General features: G+C 39.6%; 1 long non-coding RNA gene across 1 annotated transcript; it reads right to left on the reverse strand.

The window, feature by feature from the left end:
* Positions 1-545: 545 nt before the first annotated feature.
* Positions 546-3,196, reverse strand: LOC143553797 (uncharacterized). The gene is made up of 3 exons (XR_013138900.1): positions 3,177-3,196; positions 1,566-2,205; positions 546-1,032 (listed from the first exon to the last, which is right to left on the reverse strand). It is a non-coding gene; the product is annotated as an uncharacterized LOC143553797 (long non-coding RNA).
* Positions 3,197-5,891: the final 2,695 nt, after the last annotated feature.

Raw genomic sequence — 5,891 nt, forward strand, 5'->3', positions numbered from 1 at the left:
CTGATGCACGCTACGGGGGACTGCGTATAGTCGAAAGGAATAAAAGTATGTGTAATATTATGGGTTGTCTGTCTCAATGAAGAAATGGTGGTTTTAAGTCTTGTGCAATATTATGAAATGGTGTTAAGATTGTTTCGGTTTGTGTAATGCTATGTTATGGTCATAGTACTCGTTACAACGACGGGGGTAAAACTGAAAATACGCACATGATGTAGGGAGGAAATACAGAGAATACAAAACCTCTTGTAACACAAAAGCATGCCTAATATCAGCATAGCAGATTGTTAACAGACTGCAGATTAAGATATACAAATCATCAATAATTCAATATCATAAAATGGAAATGTATAAGAAAGATAATACAAGGCAATAGTAGAAACATTTTTGCTTTGAAGCTTTTTAATGGCATGAAGCTCACTTAATGAATAAGCCAAATTTACCTTCATTCTTTTAGCAGAGATAAATCTTTTAAACAATTCATTTTATTTTTATTTTCACACAATATTGTTTTATACCATCTATATACAGGAAGTTTGCTAACTTTTGAACAATAATACACAATACTTCACTGATTTTCATGGTATATCAGATGATCCAAATCATTTAAATGGCTTGTAAAACACTAAAACTTCACCTAATGAAACAAGTATTTAATCCACAGCATAGTTATCATAATACAGAAGTAAATTTTCATACCCTTACTCCAAACACAAAAATTTGGTCAAACTTCAAAAAGTAAAAAACCTGGACTACATAAATCATCTACTCATATAGCAAAGCTTACACAGTCGGGTTGACTCGTCCCAGATCATAGTCTCAATGTGAACCGAACCAACTACTTCGTATGCTCTAATACAGCAACGTAAAAACCGTGTTGGTCAACAAAGTCAACCATTGCAAACGAATGCTGAGACGCAACACTCTCTAACGTCGGTTTATCAGGCAAGTCGGAAACTATAACATCTGAGTACTCTGATTTCTGCTTCTCAAGCATTTCTCGTCCTTTTGGATGACTTATCACAATTCTTGAGCCTGCCCAATGACACGGTCAAAACTTAATTAAACTACCACTTCAAAGCTCACATGTCAAAATACTCGAGGTTAGCATGTAAGGGCTTAAACAGGGTATTGTTGGGTTAAAATAGGTTGACCCGCTAACACTTTTTTGTCCATTTGTTAAAAATAGTTAAAAGGAGTTAATTATGATTCCAAAACCAATATTGTGGCAATTCAAATTGAAATCTTTTAATAAAGGAATTCGAAAGTTTATATACAGACATAGTTTAACCTCTTTGGCCACTACCCTTTTATGCTAAATTTGTCGATTTGACCGGTTTCAGATGGAACTCCTGACTCGACCCATTTTTAAAGGTCAAAACTACTAATTTCATACTTAAAATTCCAAGTAATAAGAGAATCGGAGTTGTTTTCGGCTTTAGATAATTTACTCTTATCAAGTTGTCATCATATTTTTCGTAAAAACTTCAAGAACTCGTATCAAATTCTTAAGCTGAAAGCACCTAAAACTTATGAGAAAATAACAAAATTCATAATATAAAACGTACCCTGCGAGCAGACCTTTGATAATGCACCAAAGATTTGACCGAGGTCAAACGACAGAGCCGGAAGAAAGTAAAGAAACACAACATCAAACGGGGCCCACTTATCAGGAACATAGAGCAACTCTCCTTGCCAACACTTGACCTTATCATACTTCTCTTTAATGCAGGCTAACGCAAACAAAGAGTCATGAACAACAAGCAACTGCTTGCAAGAACACGTTTCCACCACTCGGTCAACAAACCCTTCGGAACCGGTTGAAATCAGAACCTTTTGAGTCCTCCCCAACTTTCCCAGCAGATATTATTTTATCAACATTTTGTTTATAAAGTTGATCCGAGTTTATATCATCTGCATCAAGAAACGACCAATCTTTCTCCACAAAATCCTCAAAGTTGATGACGGAAACGGTTCCTTCGGTTGATTTAAGTGGAGTTAAAGTGGATTGAAATGAAAGCGACGAAAGCCGGTTATTGTTGACAGAGAATTGTGATAATTGTTTATAGGGTTTATAAGGTTTAGGATTATGGGAAAGTGATGGAAGGCATGAGAGGGAAGATGATGATATTGATAATATCGAATTCATGAGGACACACGTGAGATATCAACACAATGGTGATGGCATATCACAATAATCTGATAATACTGTCAAAATAAAACAACTGCTAATTAATCTCTTATCATAAAGTATTGAAGCAACTTATTATAAAGATTTCATCAACTTGGGGTACATGAAACCGAAAAAACTGATCCAAAACCGAAAAAACCCGAATCAAAATAAAAATCGAAGGATTGGTTTTATATTTTTGTAAAAACAGAACTTATGGTTCGGTTTTGGTTCTGCATGTAATTAAAACCAAAAAAACAAGCGAACAGAGTTTTTAGATTTTTACTTTTTATTGCAAGTATTTATAAGAATTTAATCAATGTAATTCAAATATTTTAGCCCAAATTTATATAAATCATTACTTATTAATTAACAAAACGATAATGGGCCAACTTTTTTTTCCGCCCAAAAGTTTCAAGCTCAAATAGCAAAACCGAAAAACTGAAACCTAACAATTTTCAGAAATTCGAAAACAAAAGCTTGGGTAATTGGTTTGATTTTAGCCCAAAACCGACCCAAACGGAATCGTGCACACCCATGGCATCAAGTAATCAAGGTATGTGTAAACAAACAGTAAACAACAAAACTTGAAACTAGTGTTTAGTTAATAATTTAGGGCAAAAATAGTTCACTAGTTGAGTAATTCAGCTTCTAAACAACAGGTGTCAACAATTAATAAACTATCACCTTTTACAAGATTAAAGTAAAATAATCAAAACGACGTCGTCATTTTATCACAGAAAGCCCTAAAATTAACTACTCATTCAGAATTACAAAACTTTAGTGACTAGTCTTAATACACATGTAACTTCTTTTAAAGTGAAAACATGATTGTAAAAACCAGATTAAAACAAAAAATCTATTATTGAAAACATACAATTAGGTACGAGATGTAAAGAGAACACATATATTATTGACAACCAAAACAAGAAGCTTCAAATGATAGAAATCAAACTGGATAAGAATATCCACGAAGGTATGCTGAATCAACGCCTGATAAACATATTACCACTGCAGCTCCACCGCCGTAGGAATCAGTCGCCGTCGGATCAGCGTTTGAGTTTCAGGATATTATCATTATTTTTATTATCTTCAAATATGGATTTGGTAAGTTACATTTTGACCCATCAAGTTTCTAACATAACCACTTATAGCTTTATCTTGAGAGAAACATTTTACTTTACGTATCAATAGTTAGTTCTCCTTAGTTATTGAAGAAACACTAAGTGACCCGGTACAGATTATAGATAATCTGGGGGTTAAGTAATGTTTCCCACGGATGAGATCTAGCTGAGAAGACTGTTCTTCATGAGACCTGCAAAACAAACACCGTAAGCTCGTCACTGAGAAGGGGGGGTTCCTCCTTGTGACCACCCTCCGGCGTGAGAATCAGACTAGGTTGCTCTGAATATAAGTGTATATTAAGAGATTGCTAGATAACTGGATAACAGATGATCTTACCATTCCAAGATGTTGGAGTATTTATAGCCGAAGGTAGGTTTCCTAGAAGGTACAGCCGGCTGAATAGTATTCCTGTTCTACCAACAGTGGACTATGCACAGGCCATACTGGTTGGTGGATAGATTACGGCCAACAGTAACTATGTCGGCTGTACTATTCCTCCAACTGTAGATTTATGCACGTCCTACCTACTGTGGATTATACGCAGGCCATGCTGGTTTGGTGAATAGGTTACGGCCAACAGTAACACTATTTCACCAACTGTAGGCTGTGCACGCCCTGCAGTTAGGGTTGGTGAGTAGGCAGCGGCTAATAGTGACAAACAGTACTAGAGGGTGCTCCTCCTCGCACTGTTGTCGGTGAACTGTCACCCTGTGATTGGCTCATGGGTTCTTCTGGTCAGATCGTCTGTCCTATCCATACCTTGGTAGGTATAGTACAAAAGATCTTTCAGAATCATAGACTGGCTCATTTAGGCGGGATTGTTCCCGCCTTGCTCATTCCTTCATGTGACTACTGAAGTATCTATTGTCTTGTGCGTGTAGCCCTGCTGTCTGCGGGTAGCCTTCCCTGATGGCTTGTATCCGCAACTGCGGGAACAGGCGGGGTACTTCACCATTGGGAGGCTTTCCCTGCGTGTACAGCTTGCGTACTGCGCGTAAGGTTCTATGAGCATGGTGGGTCCTGCGGAAGCAGATGGCCTTTGCGCAGACGTCCCTGTTCAAGGTGAGTCTTGCGGGACCAACTGGGCTCTGCTGGGACCTACCTCTTCAAGTCCCCCCAGTCCAATGTTCTTCTCATGAATGTTCAATAAAGTGAGGTGAACTTTTGGACTTTAAGCAAGGGGTTTTGAAAAGGTTTTTAGTTTTAAGGTTCTCCGTGGGGATTCTTCCCGCGGATTTCCTAATGTCACTTGCAAAAATTCCCGATTTTTTTTGCTTGATCTTTGGGTATGATGCGGGTAGGTATGTAACCTTCTCGCAAGTCAGGAGCGTTGAGTCTCACTTGTGTGGATTCTCCCTGAGGTTTTAGTGGTTTTGAACATAGTGATCAATTATGTTTAAACCACCAATTCCATCCTGGAGCCTCAAACAATGTAGTTCTCGACGTTCCCGCTATGCGGGGATGTTATTTCCGTTTCCACAAGCATTGCCCAAAAGATCCTTCTTGGTTTCAATTCCCTGCGGAGTGCTAGGTATGTGAAGGGTTTTGCCTTAACACTGTACCCGCGCTCGTCTTACAGTTACTTTACTTTCAAGGTACCCCTGGCGTCAATTCCCTGCGGGTGCTAGGTATGTGAAGGGTTTTGCCTTAACACTGTACCCGCACCCGCCTTATAGTTACTTTGTTGCCGGGGTTTTCTTGGCTTCAATTCCCTGCGGGTGCTAGGTATGTGAAGGGTTTTACCTTAACACTGTACCCGCATCCGTCTTATGGTTACTTGGTTGCCAAGGTAAGGGGTATTTTCCCGCTTACTTTTGAATCTTTTTGAATTTTGAATTTTGAAATTCGAAAGGTTGGTAAGGATAAGAACAGTCCAAACATCTGAAACGTCGTGCGACGGTTTCTTCTGACTGTGTCAGGACGTGCAGGAAGTTATGGTGACGTGACAGTACACGGTCATTCCAGACGCTTTTTCAGGCGCGTGGGCGCGATTTTTCGCGTGGCCGCGAAATTACTGGCACGCGTCCTTTTGACAGCTGTTGCCAGGTTGCTTTTTGCCACGCGTCATAGTTTCATTGCACCTTCAATTTCTCTCTCCTCCGCATTAAATTCACCGCATTAATTGCGATTAGTATATAAAGGGGGTGGAGGATCCTTTCCAATTCATACTTTCACATTTTCTCTTCATCTTTACAGCGATTTCCGGTGAATACTCTAATTAGTCGAGCATTCCCCTGAAATCGTTTTCTTCTTCCTTTTGCAAGATGTCTTCACATGATTTCGAGCCTACGACCGATGATAGGAGTACTGCTGGCGAGTGCCAGTGTGCTCTGCCCGGCGATCAGTACCGGTATGTTGTTAGGAAGTTCATGCTCGATCCTCTCGAGCCTGAGTTTCCTGAATCCCACCAGACCGTGTACGATGCCCCCAGAGGCAAGATCGGGGTTTATGCAGCATTCTTTGTCTATGAGAATCTTAGGTTCCCATTGACAAAGTTTGTTTACCGTGTCCTTGAGAGGCACGGTGTTCATTTGACCGAGCTGCACCCTATGGCGGTCGCCAAGATTCGCCACTTCGAGTGGGTGTGCCGGATTCTGGG

This window comes from Bidens hawaiensis, unplaced genomic scaffold (assembly GCF_021521415.1).
Source record: "Bidens hawaiensis isolate Kalapana, Puna unplaced genomic scaffold, B.hawaiensis_p1.1 tig00017358_1, whole genome shotgun sequence".
Classification (NCBI taxonomy): Eukaryota; Viridiplantae; Streptophyta; class Magnoliopsida; order Asterales; family Asteraceae; genus Bidens; species Bidens hawaiensis.